Genomic DNA, 21,341 nt, shown 5'->3' with positions numbered 1-21,341 from the left:
TTTGCCAATGGTCGAAGTAAGGCACGATGTTCTTGTTTTGCATGTCTTTCATTTTTCAGACTATGGAAAAAATGTCAGGTCGCAAAGATTTGATATGTCTGGGTGAAAATTTGGCAAATTGCACAAAAATATCTGGGCCACACATGCAAAATGAAATCACTGGAATCCATTTAGACTGATAATGATTATCAACATACTGTGGAGAAAATCATGTATGTGCTTTCAAAAGTGAAGGCATGTATTAACTCTGTATAAAATAGATTCCATCAGTTTTCCTGCCACTCATAGTGCCTTTGAAATAACATGGAATATTGACTTTCAATTAAGAAGCCATTACAGAATCAAATGTATCAAAAAGACATCCACTACAAACTTTTAGGCAAAATTGGAAGGAAGTTGTCATTGACCAAGCAGATGACACATCTGATGGTAAATCACAGGTGGTGATAATTCTACATTTTCTGCTAATCGGTTATCAGGTGAAAGAAGAGTCTTTAACTTGAAGTGTTAATGCTTTCCTCAGATGGTGTCTAACTGCAGAGTGCTACCAAAATACTCATTCAACAAGTATTGGAGCCTCTGAAATTGCAATTCAAATTGTCCCTCGTATCTGCACATAGGCAGTAATGACTGGAAAAATCTGTGGAGTACAAACCAGTGATAAAAGGTTCTCTCATGTTGGCCTGAGAGAGGACATTCATTCTCTCAGTGGATTTACTTACTTACTTACTTTACTTTATTGTTGCCAAACAATTGATACTAGAGCGTACAATCATCACAGCGATATTTGATTCTGCGCTTCACGCTCCCTAGATTACAAATTGATAATAAATATTAAAAATTTAAATTATAAATCATAAATAGAAAATAGAAAAGGGAAAGTAAGGTAGTGAAAAAAAAACTGAGAGGGAGGTCCGGATATTTGGAGGGTACGGCCCAGATCTGGGTCAGGATCCATTCAGCAGTCTTATCACAGTTGCAAAGAAGCTGTTCCCAAATCTGGCTGTACGAGTCTTCAAGCTCCCGAGCTTTCTCCCTGAGGGAAGAGGGACAAAAAGTGTGTTAGCTGGGTGGGTTGTGTCCTTGATTATCCTGGCAGCACTGCTCCGACAGCATGCAGGGTAAAGTTAGTCCAAGTACAGAAGATTGGTTTGTGTGATGTGCTGTGCCATGTTGACGATCTTCTGCAGCTTCTTTCGGTCTTGGACAGGACAACTTCCATACCAGGTTGTGATGCACCCAAGAAGAATGCTTTCTACCGTGCATCTATAAAAATTAGTGAGGGTTTTAGGGGACAGGCCAAATTTCTTTAGCTTTCTCAGGAGGTAAAGGCACTAGTGGGCCTTCTTGGCAGTGGACTCTGCTTAGTTGGACCAAGTCAGGTCACTTGTGATATTGACCCTGAGGAACTTAAAGCTTTTGACCTGTTCCACTTGCGCACCACTGATGTAAATTGGGTCATGTGGTCCGATACTCCTTCTGAATTCAACAACCAATTCCTTCGTCTTGCTGACGTTGAGGGATGGGTTATTGTCTTCACACCATGCCACCAGGTTCTTAATTTCATCTCTGTACTCAAACTCATCATTACCCAAGATACGGCCTACAATTGTTGTGTCATCAGCAAACTTATATATTGAGTTCGATGGAAACTTGGCTACACAATCATGGGTGTACAGTGAGTACAGCAGGGGACTGAGTACACAGCCTTGTGGGGCACTGGTGCTCAGAGTGATTGTAGAGGAGAGCTTGTCCCCTATTTTTACAACCTGGGCCCTGTCTGTGAGGAAGTTGAAGATCCAGCTGCAGATCTGAGTGCTAAGGCCCAGGTTCCAGAGCTTAGGAATCAGTTTATTTGGAATGATGGTATTAAAGGCAGAGCTGTAGTCAATGAAAAGGGGCCTTACGTATGTGTCCTTATTCTCCAGGTGTTCTAAGGAGGAATGTAGGGCCAGAGAGATGGCATCTGCCGTTGACCTGTTGCTCTGGTAGGCGAATTGCAAAGCGTCGAGGTTGACCGGTAGGCTGTGGTTGATGTGTGCCAAACCCAATCTCTCCAAGCACTTCATAGCAATTGATGTCAGAGCCACAGGTTGATAGTCATTCAGGCATGCCACCTTGCTCTTCTTTGGCACTGGGATTATCGTTGACTTCTTAAAACACGAGGGGATCTTAGACTGAAGGAAGGAGCAGTTGACGATGTCAGCAAACACTCCAGCTAGCTCGCTTGCACAGGCCCAGAGAACCCATCCTGGGACGCCATCTGGGCCCGTCACCTTCCTTGGATTTATCTTCAGGAAGGCCCTTCTAACGTCCTCCTCGATGACGATGAATCTCGATGCCACCAGGTCCGGTTCATCTGGAGGGAGCGGGACGCTCCTCTTCTGTTCGAATCTTGCATAGAATACGTTAAGTTCATCAGGAAGAGAAGCGCCACAGTTATTGATATTCCCAGCCTTTTCTTTGTGCCCAGTGATCTCATTTAGACCCTACCTTAGTCTACCAGCATCCTTCTGGTTAGCCTGGGCTTCCAACTTGGCTCGGTATTGCCTCTTGGCGCCCTTAATGGCTTTCTGGAGTTCATGACTGGATTCCATGTAGCGACTAGTATCCCCCGACCTAAAAGCCGCAGCTCTAGCCTTCAAAGGGGACTTGACCTCATAACTCATCCAAGGTTTCCGTTTAGGGAATACCCGGATTTGGAGGCTTGCTTATTGTTTTTATTGGTTTGAGATCAGAAACAACACACTTTCTCGAGTCTGCTGTAAACAGTTCAAGTATCAAAAGCATATGTGTATCAAGGGACCATTGCTGCCCAGTGAATCATGAGCAATTATGAAGAAAGCACGACAGTGCCTCAACTTCCTTAGGAGTTTGTGAAGATTTAGCATGACATCTAAAACATTGACAAACTTCTCTAGATCTATAGTGGAGAGTCTATTGACTGGCTACATCACAGCTTGCATATGGAAACACCAATGTCCTTGAATAGAAGATTCTACAAAAAGTCGTGGATATGGCCCAGTCCATCATGGGTAAATATCCCTCCCCACCATTGAGCACATCTTCACGAAACGCTGTTGCAGGAAAGCAGCATCCATGACCAGGGACCTCACCAGCCAGGACATGCTCTCTTTTAGCTGCTGTCATCAGGACTCACACCATCAGGTTCAGGAACAGTTATTACCCTCAACCATCAGGCTCTTGAACCGAAGAAGATAACTTAACTCAACTTCACTTTTCCCACCACTGAAATATTCCCACAGCTAATGCACTCACTTTCAAGGATTCTTCATCTCATGTTCTCAATGCTTATTGCTTGCTTGTTTATTCCTAATATTTCTTTCTTTTTGTATTTGCACCATTTGTTGTCTTTCACAGACTGGTTGAACATTCAAGTTGGTGCAGTCTTTCAGTGATTCTGTTATGACCATTATTCAATGGATTTGTTGAGTATGCCCACAAGAAAATATGTCTCAGGGTGACATATGCACTGATAATAAATTTGCTTTGAACTTTGTGTCAGGAGTAAGGTCTTGATCTCTGTGTTGCCACTGTCTGAAAACATGAAGACCAGCTCCATGGGCACTAGCTTCCCAGTCATCATGGACGTCTTTAAGAAGCAGTACCTCAGGTGAAGCGGTAGCGGAGGTATGCTGCCTCCCAGGTGCCAGGTCAGGGACATCTCAGATTGCGCCCTTATTTTGGAGAGGGAGGGAGAGCAGCCAGATGTCTTGATACATATTGGTACCAGTGACATAGGAAGGGAAAGCAAAGAGATCCTGAAAAGGGAATTTAGAGAGCTAGGTGGAAAGCTGAGAAGCAGGACCTCCCGGGTAGTAATTTCTGGATTGCCGCCTGTGCCACACGCCGGTGAGGGTAGAAACAGGATGATTTGGCAGATAAATGCGTGGCTGAGAAGCTGTTGCAGAGGGCAGGGTTTCAGGTTCTTGGATCACTGGAATCTCTTCTGGGGGAGGAATGACCTGTGCAACAGTAACGGGTTTCACCTGAACTCGAGGGGGACCAGTATTCTTGCGGGCAGGAATTTTTGTCAGAGCTGTTGGGGAGGGTTTAAACTAATTTGGCGGGGGGGGGGGCTGTGAACCAGAGTGAAGGGACTCAGGATAGAACAGAGGATAAAAAAGTAAAGATAGCGTGCAGTCAGACTGTCAGGAAGGGCAGGCAGGTGATGGGACTTAGTTGCAGCCAACAGGCTGAGTATCAAATCATTAGGGATGCGGAATCAGAAAGGATAGCAAATACGGTACTCAAGGTGTTGTATCTAAATGCGCATAGTATAAGAAATAAGGTGGATGATCTTGTTGCAATATTACAGGTTGACAGGTATAATGTTGTAGCCATCACTGGATCATGGCTGAAGGATGGTTGTAGTTGGGAGCTGAACGTCCAAGGTTACACATCATATCGGAGGGATAGGAAGGTACACAGAGGGGGTGGTGTGGCTGTGCTGGTAAAGAATGGCATTAAATCAACAGGAAGATGTGAAGATGTGGAATCCTTGTGGGTTGAGTTAAGAAACTGCAAGGGTAAAAGGACGTTGGTGGCAGTTATATACAGGCCTCCCAACAGTGGCTGGGAGGTAGACCACAGATTACAACAGGAAACAGAAAAGGCATGTCAAAAAGGCAGTGTTATGGTGAAAGATTGAAACATGTATGATAATAACATTTTGGACAGGTATATGGAATGGAACAGATTAGAGGGATATGGGTCAAGCACAGACAAATAGGACTATCTAAAATAGATTGTTGGTTGGCATGGATGAGTTCAGAATCAAGTTTATTATAACTGTCTCAGCAGCCACTGTATTAGGTACACCTGTACACCTGCTCGTTAATGCAATCATCCAACAGCCAATCATGTGTCATCAACTCAATACATAAAAACATGTAGGTAAGATCGTGAAATTCAGCTGTTGTTCAGAACAAACATCAGAATATGGAAGAAATGTGATCTAAATGACCTTGACCCTTTGAATAATTGTTGGTACCAGGGATGGTTTGAGTATCTCAGAAACAGCTGATCTCCAGGAACTTTCATGCACAACAGTCCCTAGCAGGGGTCTCAAACTACTGGCCTGCGGGATGATTTGGGGAAAAAAACAAGTAAATTCATGACCATTTGTTATGTATCTGTACCGCAGTCGCTCTCTCTCCCACCGCTCTCTGTGCTGCCTGCTGTGCCAGCAGCTTGTTGTGTGTACTTAGAAAACAATAGGCAGCAGGTAACCACCCGCTGTGCATGATCACCTACCACCCTGCACCGAAGACCACTAGGGCCCCACTTATGTCGTCAGACACAGTATAAACACACAGAGCACTCAGGTAAGTGACACCTGTAGCAAGGCTGAGACTGTTTGCTGCTGTGGTTCAAAATGCTTTCCAGGAAAAGAAAGGTTGACATCGAAGGTCGGATAGGCAATGATAATTGGAAAGATCGTTTTTCTTCTGTGAGGTCAATGGCAAACCTGTGTGTCTGATATGCTCACAACAAGTGGCTGTGGCAAAAGAGTACAATATCAAACGACACTATGAGACGTCACACGGAGAGAAATATGACAAGTACGCTGGACGACTCAGAACGCAAAAGGTAAACGAGCTTGAAGCAGCTCTGAAAAAACAGCAGTGTTCACCAAAAGTCAAGAGACTCATGATGGAGCTGTCAAGGCCAGCTATATCATTGTCAGCAAAATAGCTGCTGCGTCGAAGCCATACTCAGAGAGGGAATTCATCAAAGCATGCATGCTGACACCCGCTGAACTGCCGTGCCCTGAGAAGAGACAGGCTTTTGGTAATATCAGCGTGTCAAGAAATACTGTGGCAGAGAGAATCGAGGACCTTGCAGGAGATTTGAACAGTCAACTAAAAGACAAAGTGAAGTCATTTATTGCCTTCCCTATTGCAAATGATGAGAGCACCAACCTGACTGATGTAGCTCAATTGGGAATATTTATTCGTGGTATTGATGCATCTTTGACCGTCACCAAGGAGTTTGTGGATAAGGTGCCCATGACAAGCACCACAACGGCGAACGACGTTTTCCCCAGCCTCATCGAGGCCTTGGACAGACTGGGGGTTGACTGGAGTCACGCTGTCAGATGGCGCACCGTCCATGGTCGGAAAAAAGACAGGTGTTGTTGTGAAACTCAGAGAGAAAGTTCAGAGAGAGAATCCAGAGCAGGAATTCTGGAATTTTCAGTGTATTATACACTAAGAGGCGTTATGTAGCAGGACCCTGAAAATGGACAATGTCATGGATGTAGTAATCAAAACGGTTAATTTTATTAGAGCCAAGGAACTCAACCATCGGCAATTTGACACTCTTTTGTCGGAAAGTAATATTGGACACGGCCTACCCTACCACACTGAAGTCCACTGGGTGAGCAGAGGGGTTGAGCTCAAATGTTTTTTCAATTACATGCGGAAATTGGACTATTCATGAACGAGAAAGGGAAGCCAGTGGCAAAGTTGGATGACCCAGACTGGCTTCATGATCTTGCATTTCTGGTGGATATAACAGAGCACTTAAATGTGCTTAATGTTAACATGCAAGGTCGCAATAAACTTGTTGCAGAATACTATGACAGCATTCGTGCCTTTCAAATTAAATTAGACCTGTGGGAGATACAATTATCTCCAAGCAACCCAGCTCATTTCCCCTCTTTGCAGTCTGTGCATGTCACTCATGGGAATAATGACAACATGGACAGGTACAAGGACAAAGTATCACGGCTGTAAAGTGAGTTTCAGAATCATTTCCAAGTCTTCACTCAGCTCGAGAAGGAACTCAGAGAGGACAGGAAAATTTTTAATTCGGGAAGGGCAAATTATGAGGAGCTTAAGAAGGGGCTGAGAAGAGCAAGAAGGGGGCATGAGAAGGCCTTGGCAAGTAGAGTAAAGGAAAACCCCAAGGCATTCTTCAATTATGTGAAGAACAAAAGGATGACAGGAGTGAAGGTAGGAACGATTAGAGATAAAGGTGGGAAGATGTGCCTGGAGGCTGTGGAAGTGAGCGAGGTCCTCAATGAATACTTCTCCATGGTATTTACCAATGAGAGGGAACTTGATAATGGTGAGGACAATATGAATGAGGTTGATGTTCTGCAGCATGTTGATATTAAGGCAGAGGAGGTGTTGGAGTTATTAAAATACATTAGGACGGATGAGTCCCAGGGACCTCATGGTGGAATATTCCCCAGGCTGCTCCACGAGGCGAGGGAAGAGATTGCTGAGCCTCTGGCTAGGATCTTTATGTCCTTGTTGTCTACAGGAATGGTACCAGAGGATTGGAGGGAGGCAAATTTTGTCCCCTTGTTTAAAAAAGGTAGTAAAGATAGTCTGGATAATTATAGACCAGTGAGCCTTACGTCTGTGGTGGGAAAGCTGTTGGAAAAGATTCTTAGAGATAGGATCTATGGGCATTTAGAGAATCATGGTCTGATCAGGGACAGTCAGCATGGCTTTGTGAAGGGCAGATCATGTCTAACAAGCCTGATAGAGTTCTTCGAGGAGGTGATCAGGCATATAGATGAGGGTAGTGCAGTGGATGTGATCTATATGGATTTTAGTAAGGCATTTGACAAGGTTCCACACAGTAGGCTTATTCAGAAAGTCAGAAGGCATGGGATCCAGGGAAGTTTGGCCAGGTGGATTCAGAATTGACTTGCCTGCAGAAGCAGAGGGTCGTGGTGGAGGGAGTACATTCAGATTGGAGGATTGTGACTAGTGGTGTCCCACAAGGATCAGTTCTGGGACCTCTACTTTTTGTGATTTTTATTAACAACTTGGACGTGGGGGTAGAAGGGTGGGTTGGCAAGTTTGCAGACGACACAAAGGTTGGTGGTGTTGTAGACAGTGTAGAGGATTGTCAAAGATTGCAGAGAGACATTGATAGGTTGCAAAAGTGGGCTGAGAAGTGGCAGATGGAGTTCAACCCGGAGAAGTGTGAGGTGGTACACTTTGGAAGGACAAACTCCAAGGCAGAGTACAAAGTAAATGGCAGGATACTTGGTAGTGTGGAGCAGCAGAGGGATCTGGGGGTACATATCCACAGATCCCTGATAGTTGCCTCACAGGTAGATAGGGTAGTTAAGAAAGCTTATGGGGTGTTAGCTTTCATAAGTACAGGGATAGAGTGTAAGAGTCGCGATGTAATGATGCAGCTCTATAAAACTCTGGTTAGGCCACACACTGGAGCACTGTGTCCAGTTCTGGTCGCCACACTATAGGAAGGATGTGGAAGCATTGGAAAGGGTACAGAGTGCTGCCTGGTTTAGAGAGTATGCATTATGATCAGAGATTAAGGGAGCTAGGGCTTTACTCTTTGGAGAGAAGGAGGATGAGAGGAGACATGATAGAGGTGTACAAGATATTAAGAGGAATAGATAGAGTGGATACCCAGCGCCTCTTCCCCAGGGCACCACTGCTCAATGCAAGGGAACATGGCTTTAAGGTAAGGGGTGGGAAGTTCAAGGGGGATGTTAGAGGAAGGTTTTTTACTCAGAGAGTCGTTGGTGCATGGAATACACTGCCTGAGTCAGTGGTGGAGGCAGATACTCTAGTGAAATTTAAGAGACTACTAGACAGGTATATGGAGGAATTTAAGATGGGGGGTTATATGGGAGGCAGGGTTTGAGGGTCGGCACAACAATGTGGGCCGAAGGGCCTGTACTAGACTGTACTATTCTATGTTCTATGGTAAAGTAGCATCAGATATGCCAGAGGAACTCCAAATGGAACTAATTGAAATTCAGTGTAACTCAGCTTTGAAATATAAATTTGAGGCTGTGGGTCTGGACTCATTCTATCAATACCTGGGACCGATGTACCCCAAGATGACACACTTTGCCTCAAAGATCCTTTGCATATTCGGGACAACATATCTCTGTGACCAGGCGTTCTCCGTAATGAACATTAACAAATTCAAACTGCACTCGCAGCTGACACACAGACATCTAAATGACATTATGAAAATCACAACTGCCCGGAAACTGGCCCCTGATGTTGACAGGCTGGTTAAAGCCAAGAGATGTCAGGTGTCTGGAAGCAGCAAGTGAAAAATGAGTGACGCTGTTTGATGCACTGTGACATGTAAGCAAAATGCATGATGAAATATCGAGTGTCATAATATTGTGATTCATTCATTTTCTGACTATTCTATTATTGTAAATGTGATCACTTCAATAAAAATTAGAGGCTAACTGTGTTCGTTGTCCGAGTTTGATTGCTGGAAGCAGGCTAGTAAAAATTAGGTGCAGTTGTATAGCCTACATTTACAATTTGTTTCGTTAGGTCTACATTTATGTCTGCTAATGTTCGATTTCAAATGGTTTATTAATGGAAAGGGTGTGGCTCCCAAAACAATCTTCGCCAAAATAGCATCATTTTTTCTCTCTGTCATCACAACTTTCTTGCAGCCTACGACTGTAAGTTAATACCAATCATAAAAATAATGCTTGCTAGGCAATCTTCTTCATAAGGAAATGAAATTTGTAAAGTGAAACACTTTGTAGTTATAGCAGAGACTGAGACACATGAGAGCAGGTTGAAAAAACGAAGGCAACGAACACTGTGGGAGCACGCGCACGCACAACTGATCCAGCCCGCATGAGGTCGCATTTTGCTCAATCCGGCCCGCGGCCTAAAATGAGTTTGACACCCCTGCTCTAGAGTTTACAGAGAATGGTGCAAAAACAAAAAGCATCCAGTGAGTGGCAGTTCTGTACGCAAAAACACCTTGTTAATGAGAGAGGTCAGAGGGTTTGGGCCGGCTGGTGGCATAGTGACATCGGCGCCGGACCCGGGAGCGGAGGTTCCCGGGTTCGAAACTAGTCGGGTCCGCTCCCAAGTACACTTTCCATCCGTGCCGGGTTGAGTGTCGAGATCGCAACTCGACCTCGTAAAATAGCGGGAAGATACTGTGAAAATATCTGTGTGAGGAGTGGCGCGCCACACGGTCTCTCTCTCTCGTTCCGCGCCTTGTAAAAGGCCATGAGAAAAACATCATCACGGACGCACACACGTACACGCACAGACGCGCACACCAAAAAAAAAAGAGAGGTCAGAGGAGAATGGCCAGAGTGGCTCTCGCTGACAGGAAGGTGACAGTAACTCAAGTAACCACACTTAACAACAGTGGTGTACAGAAGAGCATCTCTGAACACACAACACACAAACCTTGAAATGGATGGGCTAGAGTAGCAGAAGACCACAAGCATACACTCAGTTAGGTACAGGAGGTAGCTAATAAAGTGGGCCACTATGTATGTTGTCATTACAAGCTTGATTCTGAACTCATCCATGCCAACCAACAATCCCATTTAACCCCTGACATATGTTTCTGGGTCAAAGGGTATGTTTCTGTGCTGTATAACTCCTTGAGTCTAAAAGAATATCGAATAAATATGAGGAAAATTAATGTTGCATGCTGTGGCACAGAGCACGAGAATGAGATTAAATACATTGCTTCTCAAGGATCTGGCATTGACACAGATGGTTTCTTTCTGCATTGTAGCATTCCTTTGACGGTGATATTCTAACTTCAAGTTGCCCACATTATTAAATATAATATCATTAAGACTGTCTTCACTGAGTTGGAAATCCAGTTTGCTAGGATATCCCAGCATGTAATTGTGATAATACTGCAGCATTAATGTTAGGTCATCGTTGTTTCCAAGGGATTACAAAAGACAAAAACAAATCATTGCTCTCAAAACCACTATTTCTTAACATGTTAATTTCTTCAATACTTGCCGTCATTGCCAAACCAAAGTAACCCAAACTCTGAAACCGAAACTGAAAATGCTGAGTACATTCAGCTGGGTAGCAAGATCTGTGGAAAAAGAATCAGCTAACATTTCAGTCAAACACCCACTAACAGACTTGAGAAGAGAGAAAATTCTTAGTTTTAAGTTGCAGAGAAAGTGGAGAAGGGTATGGATGGGACATAGGGAACACTTGGAAGCACAAGATATTCTGCAGATGCTGGAAATTTTGAGAAACACACACACACACACACACACACACACAGAATACTAAGGAACTCAGCAGGTCAGGCAGCATCTATGGAGGAGGAATAAGCTGTCAACGCTTCGGGCTGAAACCCTTCGTCAGGATTGGAAAGGAAGAGGCAAAAGCCAGAATAAGAAGGTGTGGGAGGGAATGGAGTACAAGCTAGCAGGTGGGGTGGAAGGTGGGTTGCTAGGGGAGGCGGGGTTGAAGAAGCTGGAAGAGTAAAATAGCTGAAAAAGAAGGAATTTAATAGGAGAGGACAATTGACCATGGAAGAAGGGGAAGAGGAAGGGATCCAGAGGAAGGTGATGGGCAGGTGAAAAGAGAGAGGATGACAGGGTAACCAGAAAGTGGAATGGAAAAGAGTGGAGGGGGATATATTACCAGAAGTGAGAGAAATTGATGTTCATGCCATCGGGTTGGAGGCTTCCCAGATGGAATATAGGTTACAAACAAGAGAAAACCTGCAGATGCTGGAAATCCAAGCAACACACACAACATTCTGGAGGAACTCAGCAGGCCAGGCAGCATCTGAGTCCTGATGAAGGGTCTCAGCCCAAATCATCCACTGTTTACTCTTTTCCATAGATGCCGCCTGGCCTGCTGAGTTCCTCCAACAGTTTGTGTGGAATATGAGGTGTTGCTCCTCCCAACCAGAGCTTGGCCTCATCGTGGCATCATGGACAGACGCCTCAGAGTGGGAATAGAAAGTCGGATTGAACTGAAATGAGTAGCCAAGGGAATATTTATAATCCGTTGAAGCCAGCATTGTATTCAGGATTGAGATGTTAATTGTGCTATTAGAAGGTGCCATTAAAGTATAATGTGAAGCGGATAAAAGTGAAGGTGTGCTAATAGAGATCAGAAAACAAATCTGAAGCAGTATTACCGATATATGACTAACAACAAAATTGACCATTTTGGATGCAGAGACAGAAACAGGTTACCCAAGGCTGGAGAAATACAGAAGCCTACAATGAGCCCAGCTGGAAAATGAGGTGCTATTCCTCAACCTTGCACTGGGCTCCATTATAACGGTGCAGGAGCCACAGATGGATAGATCAGAGTGGGAGTGGAGTGGAGAAATTAAGGTGGCTGGCAAGGGCGACAACAGGTATTTGATTTCTCTAATATAGAGGCGGTCATTTCAAGAACAAGAAAAGCAGGGGCGGAGATTTTGAGAACAAGAAGCTCCCACCTTCTTATTCGGGCTTCTGCCCCTTTTCCAGTTCTGATCAAGAGTTTCAGCCCGAAACATCGGCTGTTCACTCCCCTCCCATAGATGCTGCTTGACTTGCTGGGTTTCTGCAACATTTTGAGTGGGTTGCTCAAGACTTCCAGCACCCGCAGAATCTCTTGTGTTCAGGAATGTAGTAGACTAGATCGGCAGGGATCCAAACACACTTTCCTTCACCTAAAAGGATTGTTTAGATCTCCGATGGTGGGAAGAGAAAAGGTAAAAAGACAGGTCTTAGACTTGGCTGAATTGGTACTGTTGGTACTTATTCCAAGCAATAGTATTGGGCAGCACAGTAGTGGAGTAGTTAGTACAATGCTTTACAGTACAGGCAACCAGGGTTCAATGCCCGCCAATGCCTGTGGGAGTTTGTACGTTCCCCCCGTGGCCACGTGGGTTTCCTCTGGATATTCCGGTTTCCTTCCACAGTCCAAAGACATACCGGTTGGTAGGGAAATTGGTCATTGTATATTGTCCCATGATTAGGCTAGGGGGATTACTGGACAGCACAGCTTGAAGGGCCAGAAGGGCCAATTCCATGCTGTATCTCAATAAATAATTTTAACCGCTTGCCTGGCCTGTTGCACACATCAGTACACAGTGCACTGAGGCAGAAAAAGGTAAAATAATATCAATGCAGAACATAAAACGTAGGACCAGAATTAGGCCATTCAGCCCATCAAGTTTGCTCTGCCATTCCACTGTTATTATACTGCTCAACCTCATTCCCCTGTCGTCCCCCCACAGCCATTGACACCCTTACTACTCAATAACCTGTCAAGCTCGGCATTAAATATACCCATATTTAGAAAAGAAATGTAATAGCTACAGAGAAAGTGCAGTGCAAGGAAGCAATGAAGAGTAAGATCATGATGAGGTAGATTGTGAGGTCAGGAGTCTATCTTATCATACTGACCTTGAGCCTGCTGGTATGTGCTTTCCTGCTTTAGTGGCTGCTTTTGTTCCAGTAGCATTTGGAGATTACAACTGAACATATTATCTGTAAGATACAAAGCAGGCTAATTCAATGTTCATATCCCGGTAAACAAGAAATGATCTGAGAGTCTGAAAGTCAAAAAATAAACTGCAATTGCTTGAAATATAAAACAAAATGGAAAATGCTAGAGAAAAAAATTAGGTAGCATCTGTGGAAAGAGAAACATAATTAATGTTTCAGGTCGAAGAACTTTGAGTGCACTTTGTTGCTGTGAAGCATTTACTAACAATCTCAGTAACCAATCATGAAAACCAAAATGGAAAAGCCAGAGATATATCTTTCTGGACTAATGCCCAGCTGTAATGGAATTCCTGGGAATGACACGTACAGTTAAATCAGGTAGGCACGGTTCACTGACTTTCCAGCCATTAATTTACGTAGATGGAAAATCAGACAGGCGTTCTTCTGAAACACACTGACTGGAGGAAGTGAGGGAGTTAAGCGGCATCTATGGAGGAAAATGTATAGTTACTGTTTCATGTCAAGACACTATGTGTGGATTGGTTTCCTTACTTCCCTGGGCTGGCGCGCAGAAAATACTCTCAATCAGACTTTATTGCAAACTGCAGGGTTTTGACAACAGAATTTACATATCTGTCCCTTGATATTTGCAGTAACTTGTTTACGTGCAGGCTGGGGAGGAGTGAACAGGCTAGATGGGCTGAAGGGCCTGTTTCTGTGCTATAATGCTCCATGAATCTATGACTATGAAAATACATGAATCAGGTCACAGGGATGAAATATCCTTGCAGTCAACAAATAGTTAACATTTCCTGATTTATATGTAGAAATGCTAAGAACACAGGGTCCAATTTTTTTTTAGTGAGCTGAACCAGTCTTCCAAGTGAAGGCTTTGCGCAACGCAGCCCCTGCAGTAAGAAAAATCTGCTGCAAATTGCAGCTTCCAACATCTGCAAGTCATTGTGCTCTAATTTACACACTCCGGGCAGAAAAATTAACATCACTGGCTGAGTGAGTCATGGGGTGGGGCTTCACATGAGCACTTACACAATGTGGCTCATTGTTTTAAAACTCTTCCTTATTTTATAGTATATACACTTCACTTTACAATATTTCTATAATGCCTTTTATGTATCAAAATATTTCAAGGCTGTTCACAAGTGACATGACAGATCCACTGTCTAAATGTATGGCAAAATAAGAGGTTTTTGAGAGTATTTTAAAGAAATACAAAAAGCAATTCCATGGCAGGATCTGAATTGCAATGATTTTTTTAGAAATGAGACATTGTTTAACCTAAGGCTAAATTAGCAAGTACAGAGAAAATTGGGATTAGTGAAAATTCAGGGAAAAATGGTTGTCCTCAGCAGTCCTTAAGGAGGATGTAACTGATTCAACTTGCCAAAAGAAATTGAATTCATGCAGTTAAAGACTATTAAAGACATTGTTAGATAATCTCAAAATGTTTCATTTCTAATTAACTATGTCTTGGCATTTAACTGAATGGTAGATGACCAGCATCTGTTGCCTTTCTCTGATTGACTTTGAAAAGGTGATTGTAGAACAGCTTCTTTAAATAACACAAAGTTTCAAATGTTGTCATTCACAGTGCTGTTAGGAAATTAATCCAAGACTTGGAATTAATGGCATTGAAGGATCTTGATCCAAAACATCGACTGCCCATTTCTCTCCTTTGTTGCTGCCTGACACATTGAGTTCCTTCAGCATCTTGAGTGTTGCTCCAGATTTCAGAATCTACAGGTCTCTTCTGTGAACATATTTCTAAGTGTGGGTCTGGAGAGGAAACTTAGATGTCCTTCCATGAGATGGCTCTTGTTGTTTGCCTGATGTGTATCATATCATCTATGCCTCAGTTATATACAGGTGACTTCTGTGTTAAGGAGAGAGGTGGGATGTAGGGTGTTTCATGCCCAGAAAATATAAATATCATGATTTCCATCACCTGCACGTGCATGAAGAAATGTGATTTGAACAAAGAAATCTTTTATTTATTTGCTTTATTTCACAAATTCTATGAGTGTGTATTTCATTCCAAGTCTTGAAATTTTGCTGAGTGACTTGCGAATTCTGTAAGGATAAATTTCTGTTATGCAAGCAACCTTAACACAGGGGTCACATGACCATGGAACTGGTCTGCTGACTTCTGAACTGTGTGATTCCACCATTATTTGATACAGACACCGTCTTCCTTGATTCATCAACAACACAAAGGATAAATCAGCATCAGACCAAGCCTATTGTGATGTATTCCCAGGATTATAACTGGGTTTCCGTCTCCACAGTTCCAATACAGATTCTGTCCATCCAAAGTCACAATAGATATGGACCTCTAGATAACAAATCCAAGAAAAAAATGTAGACCACTCAGTTCATGGTCGTTTTCTCCCTCATCTGAATGCGATTATGGAGGATCAGCCTCAAATGTGGCCAGCCTCAGAAATGTTTTCTGTTAGTCAGCTCCACAATGACATGTATGCCATGACCCTCACTAGTGTGTCCACCATAAATACAATTCCAGTGCAAACTGGGGTGAAGCAAGGTTATATTATTGTGTCAACCTGCTTCTCAGTTCTTGTCATGGCAGTGCTTTATCCCCCTTTCCAACAATCTCCTCATGGAGAGGAGTTACTTCATAGGACGAGCAGCAAACTGTTCAAGCTGCAATCCACGTTGATCCCTATCACTGAGTGACAGCATGTACACTGACAGGGCAAGTTCCAAAACTATTGTCGATTCCTTCACTGAAACATACAAGAACATTGGTTTAATCCTCCCATTTAGAAGACAAAGTCCTTTTACCAAGTCACTTCACCACAGAGTACCGCTCCCCATAACCCATATTCATGATGAGATGCTGGCCAACATAGATCAATACTTCTATGCAACACACACAGAATGCTGGAGGATCTCAACAGGCCAGATAGCATCTATAGAATAGAGTAAACAGTTGACATTTTGGGCCGTCACCCTTCATCAGGATTTGGATCCTGAGTTCCTAATAAAGGGTCTCGGCCCGAAATGTCGACATATTCTCTCGTGTTTGTTAATAATTCTATATTGGGAGGCATCTCTCAGTGAATGCAGATGTCAATAATGAAATCCACCACTACCTTCAATGCAACAGCACGGGCTTTGCTCAATTGAGGAAAAGTGTGATTGAAGACCTCAAGACCTCATGCTGAGCACAAACCATCAGGGTATCAAGAAGCAGTGAACTTGTATGCATGAAGATAATGGAGAACTTAGAGTGGGTACTGCAAAGCTCTGGATAGATACCACCTACCCCTCAGGTTCCACCTGATCTACCCGCACCCAAGTCTGTAATTCCAGCTTTAGGCTTATTAGTCATCTCAGCACCTACAGCCTCAAATGGTAGCAAATCATTCTCAATCCGGGGAACTACGAGGCAGAGCACACCTGAACTGTACTTGGAATAGATCTGCATTTTTTCTTTTCCACTCTCACCTAATCCTTTGTGATTCATGCAGATATATATAGTTTTTTTTTAAATTTTTAAAATTAGTGATAAATAATAAAGGCATCCGTTAGTCTTGCGAGACCATGGATCTGCACCTGGAAAGTCTTCACTCTCCAGGGCGCAGGCCTGGGCAAGGTTGTATGGAAGACCAGCAGTTGCCCATGCTGCAAGTCTCCCCTCTCCACGACACCAATGTTGTCCAAGGGAAGGGCATTAGGACCCATACAGCTTGGCACAGGTGTCGTTGCAGAGCAATGTGTGATTAAACGCCTTGCTGAAGGACACAACACGTTGCCTCGGCTGGGGCTCGAACTCACGACCTTCAGATCGCTAGTCCAACGCCTTAAACACTTGGCCACGTGCCCACTGCACAGTAATAGGCCTGTCTGACCTAATGACGCCAATCACACCCATGTGACCAGTTAACCTACTAACCCGTATGCCTTTGAAATATGAGAGGAAACCGGAGCACCCGGAAGAAACCAACACGGTCACAGGGAGAATGTACAAACTCCTTGCAGAGAGCGGCAGCATCCAGCCTGGGTCACTGCTGCTGTAATAACATGATGCTAACCGCTGCACTACTATGCCGCACCCACAGATATTATATACATGAATAAGGTGACACATTCCCCAATACAAATTCTCACTAAGCAAGTGGAGTTAGTAACCTGGTTTTCACAAACTGTTAGTAATACACTGAGGATTATGTCTGATCATTATCCAGTAATACTTGATGGAAAGCTCACATTAAAGAACATCAGAGTGCAAAGCTCACCAGTGAAATATAATTCTATTTGCTGCTGACTCACTCGACAAGGTAGCTGGGGAAACCATGTTCTAGGCTGAGTATGCCCCTTTGGGAGAAAAAGAAGGGGATGAGGAAGATGAAATTATTTTTTTCATTACTGCTACTCTTTGATGTGGATGTTATTCATTGGGAATATCTGACTTTGGAAACAGCAGTCTCCTGAGACAGAACACACACAGCTTAGCCAAGGCAAACAAAACATACATGAAAAAACCCTGTGCAATTTTTTAGAAATCTATTAAACACACTGAGTAATTGTAGATGCATTCATATCCACTGACTCATTCACTGACTAAGGGCAGAGTCTGAGCTGCTCAGTTCAAGATGCGTGAGAGAGAACGTTGGGTCATCACTCTGCAAGTTACTTAACTCCACTATGACTGAAAATACTTGCTTTGCTCACAATGGATCCCAGAGGTATAGCGCCACACAAAGGCAGGCAATCCCAGTTTTGGACAGATAACCTCAATTTTATGTAAGTTGTATAATATTGTGCAAATCTCCGTGTGGTGCAATTATAATAAGTAATATTAGACTAACTTGCATTTAACAATTTTTAATACTTATTTTGACTTAACAAACACTGACCCTCACATACACTTTTTTTTTGCAAATAATGGTGGTTCATCAGCTAGTTCCACCCAGATCCACGGCTACCACAATACAGATAGTGGTAGCTATGTTATAATTAGCCGGGAAGACAAACATACAGAGCATCCAATCTGGTAAATTGGTTGATTACAAACATAAGACCATAAGCCATAGGAACAGAATTAGGCCATTTGGCCCATCGAGTCTGCTCTACCATCCAATCATGGCTGATCATTTTTTCTCCTCCTCAGCCCCACTCACCAGCCTTCACCCTGTAACCTTTGATGCCATGTACAATCAAGAAGCTATCAAGCTCCGCCTTAAATATACCCAACAACCTGGTCTCCACAGCTGCCTGTGGAAATAAATTCCACAAATTCGCTACCCTCTGGCTAAAGAAATTACTCTGCATCTCTGTTTTAAATGATTGCCCCTCTATGCTGAGACTGTGCCCTCTTGTCCTAGACTCCTCCACCATGGGAAACATCCTTTCCACATCTACTCTGCCTAGGCCCTCCAACGTTCAAAAGGTTTCAGTGAGTTCCCTCTCATCATTCTAAATTCCAGCAAGTACAGACTCAGAGCTATCAAACGTTTCTTGTGTGATAACGCTTTCATTCCCAGGATCATCCTTGTGAACCTCCTCTGGACCCTCTCCAATGCCAGCACACCTTTTCTTAGATGAGGGGCGCGAAACTGTTCACAATACTCAAGGTGAGGCCTCACCAGTGCATTATGAAGCCTCAGCATCACAACCCTGCTCTTGTATTCTAGAATTCTTAAGTGAATGCTAACATTGCATTTGCCTTCTTCACCACCAACTCTACCTGCAAGTTAACTTTTAGGACTCCCAAGTCCCTTTGCATCTCAGATTTTTGAGGAATACCGCTAGTCACTGGCAGCCAACCAGAATAGAATCTTTTTATTCTCACTCACTGCTTTCTACCAATCAGCCAATGCTCTAACCCTGCCAGTAACTTTCCTGTAATACCATGGGCTCTTAACTTGGTAAGCAGCCTCATGTGTGGCACCTTGTCAAAGGCCTTCTGAAAGTCCAAATATACAACATCCACTGCATCCCCTTTATCTATACTACTTGTAATCTCTTCAAAGAGTTCCATCAGGTTCATCAGGCAAGATTTTCTCTAAAGGAAACCACGATAACTTTGTCCTATCTTATCATGTGTCACCAAGTACTCTATGACCTCATCCTTAACGACTGACACCAACAACTTCCCAACCACTGAGGTCAGGCTAACTGGTGGATAATTTCCTTTCTGCTGCCTTATTCTTTTCTTAAAGAAATGGAGTGACAGTTGCAATTTTCCAGTCCTCTGACACCATGCCAGAGTCCAATGATTTTTGAAAGATCATTACTATTGCCGCCACAATCTCTAACGCTACCTCTTTCAGAACCCTAGAGTGCAGTTCATCTGGTCCAGGTGACTTATGTACCCTTACGTCTTTCAGCTTTTTGAGCACCTTCTCCCTAGTAATAGTAACTGCATTCACTTCCCTTGCACCCTTTAATATCTGGCACACTGCTAGTGTCTTCCACAGTGAAGACTGATGCAAAATATTCACATATTTCATATGCTATCTCGTCCCCCATTATTATTTCTGTGGCCTCATTTTCTAGCATCCTATATCCACTCTCTTCTCTCTTTTATCTTTTACATACTTGAAAAAGCTTTTACTATCCACTTTGATATTGTGTGTTCGCAATCGGTCACATGTAGCAAGATACAGGGAAAAACTTATCTATACAGGAGGACAAAAAAGAGGCAGTGGATATCATTCACTTGTAATTTCAGAAGGCATTTGAAAAGATGCCACACATGAGGTTGCTTAACAAGTTAAAATCCTAGGGTGTTATAGGGAGGGTACTGGTGTGGATAGAGGAATGGTTGATAGGTAGGAGGCAGCGACTGGGAATAAAGCGGCCTTTTCTGGTTGGCTGCCAGTGATTAGTGGTGTTCCTCAAGGGTCAGTATTGGGACCGCTACTTTTCACATTGTTTATCAATGATTTAGATGATGAAATTGCAAACAAGAGAAAATCTGCAGATGCTGGAAATCTGAGCAACACACACAAAATGTCGGAGGAACTCAGCAGGCCAGGCAGCATCTATGGAAAAAAAGTACAGTCAATGTTTCAGGCCTGTCCTACCAAAGGGTTTTGGCCTGAAACGTCTGTAAGGGGTCTCTTTTTTTTATGTCACTGCATAGTCTAATTAAAATGGCTTGGTTGTTATGTTATAATTGAAAGGGCTTCTTTGTTATGTTAACTGCTGAGAAAGTCCTCCCGCTAGCAGTTTGTTTGGATCACGTTACTGATAAGAAGATGTTACGAACCAATTGGGACAGTTGCTATGCTTTTGGTGTGTCTGTAAGATATTGTATGCGTGGGGTTTTGGAGGCAGAAGGCGGGAGAGAGAGACAGAGGATGGACTGGGTGCTGTGAGTCCGCTAACGGGGTCAGACCCTGAGCGTGGCATTCGACGAGGAGAGGAATTGGAGACGGACTCGTGTGGAGCATCTGGTTCCCACTCACTGCCTTCTACCAACCATTGTTGGTCCCAGGCAGCCGGCCGAGGTGGTCCGAGGGGTTGCAGGGTGAAGAAGAAGGGTCCTGAGCTCCAACTGTTTGTGCACGAAGAGATTGAACTTTGATAAGTGTGGCACCTTTTATTTTCCTGTTATATTTTATTCTCTATTAATTATATAGTTCCAGTAATATCTATAAACTGTAAATCATTTAATCGTATCTGGTGTATTGTCTGTTATTTGGGCGGGTGGGGTACATCACACAGCATCCACACAAACTAATTACTCAGTTTGGCGGGGCAGAGGGGTGTTTCCCTAGACGACAGCCAGCTGAGCGACTCTAAGGCTGGCCGGGGGGCTACACGTCAACTGTACTTTTTTTCCCATAGATGCTGTCTGGCCTGCTGAGTTCCTCCAGCATTTTGTGTGTATTGCTTAGATAATGAAATTGATGGCTTAGTGGTAAAGTTTGCGGATGATACAAAGATAGGTGGAGGGGTAGGTCATTCTGAGGAAACAATGTGATTGCAGCAGAACTTAGACAAATTGGAAGAACGGGTAAAAAAGTGGCAGATGGAACACAGTGTAGGGAAATGTATGATAATGCACTTTGGTAAAAGGAACAATAGTGCAGATTATTAGATGGTTGAAGAGTAATAACTGTTG

At 43.5% G+C, this 21,341-nt stretch overlaps 1 long non-coding RNA gene across 1 annotated transcript in view; it reads right to left on the bottom strand.

The window, feature by feature from the left end:
- Nucleotides 1-653: 653 nt before the first annotated feature.
- Nucleotides 654-21,341, bottom strand: part of LOC134347470 (uncharacterized) — a 40,113-nt gene continuing 19,425 nt past the window's right edge. Inside the window, exons 2-3 of the long non-coding RNA XR_010018167.1 lie at nucleotides 13,187-13,270; nucleotides 654-1,036 (exon numbers count right to left, since the gene is read on the bottom strand). This is a non-coding gene — a long non-coding RNA (uncharacterized LOC134347470). The remainder of the gene's footprint in view (nucleotides 1,037-13,186; nucleotides 13,271-21,341) is intronic.

Source organism: Mobula hypostoma, chromosome 6 (genome assembly GCF_963921235.1).
Source record: "Mobula hypostoma chromosome 6, sMobHyp1.1, whole genome shotgun sequence".
Lineage (NCBI taxonomy): Eukaryota > Metazoa > Chordata > Chondrichthyes > Myliobatiformes > Myliobatidae > Mobula > Mobula hypostoma.
This window is presented reverse-complemented; position numbering and strand designations above follow the sequence as displayed.